This window comes from Podarcis gaigeae (genome assembly GCF_964106915.1).
Source record: "Podarcis gaigeae genome assembly, chromosome: 3".
In the NCBI taxonomy this organism is placed as follows: Eukaryota; Metazoa; Chordata; class Lepidosauria; order Squamata; family Lacertidae; genus Podarcis; species Podarcis gaigeae.
This window is the reverse complement of record NC_139680.1, coordinates 11,585,527-11,590,398: the sequence shown is the minus strand read 5'-3', so window position 1 is coordinate 11,590,398 and position 4,872 is coordinate 11,585,527. Positions and strand designations below refer to the sequence as shown.

The 4,872-nt window shown below is 42.7% G+C and overlaps 1 long non-coding RNA gene across 1 annotated transcript; it reads right to left on the bottom strand.

Annotated features, from left to right (window-relative positions):
• Positions 1-947: 947 nt before the first annotated feature.
• Positions 948-3,590, bottom strand: LOC310840772. The gene is made up of 3 exons (XR_014562116.1): positions 3,264-3,590; positions 2,417-2,519; positions 948-1,543 (listed from the first exon to the last, which is right to left on the bottom strand). It is a non-coding gene; the product is annotated as an uncharacterized lncRNA (long non-coding RNA).
• Between the last annotated feature and the right edge of the window lie 1,282 nt (positions 3,591-4,872).

Below are 4,872 nucleotides of genomic sequence, written 5' to 3'. Positions count from 1 at the left end.
CTTTCGAACTGCTAGGTTGGCAGGCACTGGGACCGAGCAGCGGGAGCGCACCCCGCCGCGGGGATTCGAACCGCCGACCTTTCGATCGGCAAGTCCTAGGCGCTGAGGCTTTAACCCACAGCGCCACCTGCGTCCCAACACAATAAACCCTCTTTTAAAAAAGGAAGACACTTTTCTGAGGTTATAAATGTGGCAGGGAAACTGGCTGAAAAGTGTGGGGTGGACAAATGATTAATGCAAAGGCGTGATAACACCCCTCAAGCAAATCGTAACGAATAAAGGCTAGACATTGCTCTAACCTCCATGTAAGCTTTGTGCAATCAAATCAGGAGAAATGCTGGGCGAAAAGGTCATTTGGGGGAGCTCCAGATGGAGGCATGCCATGAGCAGTGTGTTCTAGGCCTTAATCCTTCACATGTGCTCCAACGGGCGCATGGAGCTCCTAAACATGTGTCGGCTCGGTCGTATGTTTCAAGAGAGAGGGCAACTCCATGCACACAAAAGGCTGTGTAGACTTCCCAGCTCCTGAAAAACTGCCCGCACGCACAGGGATGCTCTGAACTTATTATCAGAGCTCCTGTGCCTGCAGCGAAGCTCCGGATCGCCGTGTTCGTGTTGATAGGCCGCCATCAAAATGAATGATGGCAATCTCTAAAAAACAGGGGCCTCCTCATTCATCTTCCTCCCTTCTCATCTGCGTGCTCATGTGTGGAATATTTGTAGCAATGCCCGTTTTGTTTGCCCTCAGAGAGATGGATGACTGCTTATTAAAACAATACCCAATCTGGGGGGTGTGTGGGCTGAGACAAGGCAGCCTTTTGCTGCCCCCACACTTCCTCTAGGCCTCCCTGGTTCTCCCTTATCGCTTTCACGATGTAGTTGTTCCTGCGTGGCTCCACGTTACTATTGGCATGTGGTTTTCGAATAAAAAATTTGAGATCCCCCCAGAGCTATTTTTCTGCTCTGATAATAGTCTCATCAGATAACTTCGTAGCATTTCCCCCCTTCAAAAATAGCACCTCCCAATAATTCGCCAGCTGAGATTTTCTGTGTGATAACAGGGAAGGGATTTCTCTGACCGATCTGACTTAATTATGCTACGAAAACGTTAAAAGAAGCGGAGTGTCACTTTCGAACTCTCCTTGGCAATTAGGGATCAGAGTAGCTTTTCCTTCTGCGGTGTTTATGTTCTCTGGTCTCGTACACACACTTGCACATGCGGTGCCATCTGTGGTATTTATAGGAGGGTTGTGATTTTTTTCTGCTCCATTTCTCTACGCCGAAAAGAGGCAGAGAGGAGTCTGGTTTTACACAGTGTCTCTTCAAGCAAGAGTTATCGGAGAACGTTTTTAGGATAGCAGAAGTTTAAAAATCCCGGTGCTTTGAGGATTCCACGGAGGCAGCTGACTGGACGATGAGTATTATCCATATATTCAGTCTTGCATGGAAAAGTGAGGCAGGAAATGTTCAATAGCACACTGACTTATTCTCCAGCTCGAGACCCTGATTTGGGTCAAAAGGCAATTTCGAAATATGGATCAAGCTGTAAAGATAAAAGGAACAGAGAACATTGCCTTACGTATAGCAGGTCAGAATGTTTTTCCATCTAGATCATTATTGTGTATTCTGATTTGCAGGTACTCTCAAGGAATCTTTCACATCAGTGAAAGATGTGATCTTTCACCTTGATCTTTTTTTTTTTGTTCTTTCTTTTTTCCTAGAGGCACCAGGGACATAGTTGTCAACATTTCCCTTTTCTTAAGGGAAATTCCCTTATTCTGAATGGGATTCCTCACAAGAAAAGGGAAGCGAGTCTGTTTATTTATTTTATTAATTTCTTGAATTTATATACCTCCCTATACCAGGAGGTCTCAGGGCAGTTCACAGAAAAGATCACAATATAAAAAACCAAAATAATAACCTAAATAACAACATCCCCCCCCACTCCAAAAAAAAATGACATTTTAAAAGGGCATAGGATGTCAATCAGGTCAACCAAAGGCCTGGTTAAAAGGAACAATTTTGCCTGGCGCCTAAAGGTGTATAATGAAGGCACCAGGTGAGAGCATTCCACAGACGGGGAGCCACTGCAGAGAAGGCCCTGTTCTCGTGTTGCCATCCTCCGGACCTCTTGAGGAGGAGGCACATGCCAGAGGGCGTCAGAAGATATCTCAGGGTCTGGATAGGTTCATATGGAAAGAGGTGGTCCTTGAGGTATTGTGGTCCTGGGCCGTTTAAGGCTTTATGGGTCAAAAGCAGCCTGTTAACTTCTCCATGAAAAACATGTGCTCTACCACTGAGCTAGGGTCCCCTCCATAGAGCTCATGGAAGCTCCCTCGCATCATGGTTAGAAAGCAGGGAGAAAAATACCCAAACCCCTTGCTGGAATAAGCAGCAGTCTTTAATTAATACTTACTTTACTAGGAGGAAAAAGTCTCTAGAGGATTAGGGCCAAGAAGCTGGGTGGCCTTTCTGAGCTGTGAAGAGTTCAGTTTCTCTTTCATCTTTCGTTCTTGCTCCTGCAAGAAGATGTCCAGATGTTGCCTCCATTCCCACCATTTTTAAAAAAATAATATTTATTAAAGTTTTAAAAGTTACAAAAAGAAAAAGTAAGCAAAAACAAAACAACACATCACAATAAGGAAAAAAGAAAGAAAAAGAAAAATACAGAAAAATACAGAAAAATAAAGTCCATTAAAAAACACAGCAAATCTTCCCATAACTTATCTTTCATTTACTTGTTTCATTGACCTCCTCACACCTCCCTTTTTTGTATTCTAGTTCGGTTAACATTTCAGCAAATCCTTTCCATCTTTTCCAATTTTTGGTCCTGTAATTTATCTTAATATAATGTAACTTTACTTTCCCTCCTTTCACCAATTAACAGTCTGTTTTTTCCTAAACCTTTATAACATTTCTGCTAAAGCCACATAACTTCATTCCAACATCCTTCTAACATTCATTAATTTTACAATGTTTCTGTAGATAGTCTTTAAATTTCTTCCAGTCTTCCTCCACCGACTCTTCTCCCTGGTCTCGCATTCCCACCATTGTCCATTTCGCATTGAACATGGCTCCACCGGTTCAGCTCATGTCAAACAGTGGATTATGTGGGCAGAGGACAGCATCCCAATGTTTATGGTGGCAAAGAGGGGGTGGTGGAAAATACAGAACAGCCAGATGCTGAATTGGAGTCTGGGCAATAGAAGTAGGAAGATTGCCTGTCCAGAATGGCCTGCCTTTGTAGTAAGGTTAAAGCTTACTGGGAAATGATATACAATGAATTGAAAAAGATGGCCTCTCTCTCCTTCAGGTGGGTTGGTGCATTGGCCAGTTTTTCTTTTCCTGGGAAGGACATCCGAATGGGGACACATGGATTAGTCAGTATCCTGGCACCAGCATGTGGTCACAATGGCCAATCTCCTTCAAGCAGGTGGCATCAGCATGTGGTCACAGTGGCCAGTCCCTCTCCTTCAGGTGAGCAGCAACAGCATGAAGTCACAATGGCTGGGGCCTTTTTCAAGCAAGCAGCATCAACATGAGGTCACAGTGGCCAGTGTCTGTCTTTGAGGCCAGTGGTATCATCATGTGAGGAGTATATTGGTCAACCTTCATACGAGCAGGTAATAGAGGACACATGGCCCTACTCATGAAGCAGGACTGTATGGCTGCTGTAAATTTTATATCCATAACTTTGTGAATCTACAACTTTGTGAGTACAAGATTTAAAAAGTTAAAAAAACAGCAAAGATTAAAAAGAAACAGTATATTAAAGACACTTAGGATGCAGGTGGCGCTGTGGGTTAAACCACAGAGCCTAGGGCTTGTCGATCAGAAGGTCAGTGGTTCGAAGCCCCGTGATGGGGTGAGGTCCCGTTGCTCGGTCCCTGCTGCTGCCAACCTAGCAGTTCGAAAGCATGTCAAAATGCAAGTAGATAAATAGGTTCCGCTCCGGCGGGAAGGTAAACAGTGTTTCTGTGCACTGATCTGGTTCGCCAGAAGCGGCTTAGTCATGCTGGCCACATGACCCGGAAGCTGTACGCCGGCTCCCTCGGCCAATAAAGCGAGATGAGCACCGCAACCCCAGAGTCGGCCACGACTGGACCTAATGGTCAGGGGCCCCTTTACCTTTTAAGTAGGTATAGTGGACACATTGCCCTACTCAGAAGGTAGGCAGAAGGAGGACTGTATAGCTGCTGTAAATTTTATATCCATAACAGGCTATGGTTTAAGAGAAAATTATATGAAAATGATATATTGTTGGTATCTAACACTGGCAAAAATGTCTAACTCTAAATCAAACAATTGTTGGAAATGTAAAGAGAAAGAAGGTTCTTTTTATCATATGTGGTGGTCTTGTATAAGGTTAAAGCTTACAGGGAAATGATATATAATGAATTGAAAAGGATGTTCAAGTAACCTTTGTAAAAAAACAACCCCAGAATCTTTTCTTTTGGGAATTATAGGAACAGAACTACCTAAACTGTATAGAAATTTATGTATGCTACTAGAGCAGCAAGAATGCTACTTGCTCAAAAATGGAAAGAAGCAGAAGCCCTAGTAAAGGAAGAATGGATACAAAAACTTATGGAATATGCAGAAATAGCAAAACTCACTGGAAGAATAAGAAATCAAGGTAACAAACTTTTTTTTATAAATTAATGGAAATGGTTTGTTGAATATTTACAGATAAATTGCAAACAGATAAAAACATTGGCAGGGTTATTGTAATTACCTGCAGTTTCATAAGAGTATACATTTAAAGTAGATAATTAAATGAGCAAATTAAATGAATTTGGATATGCAGAAGATATTGAAAAATAAATATACGGAACCGCAGAAAGAGGGGTAAGGAAGTCAAACTTTGAAATG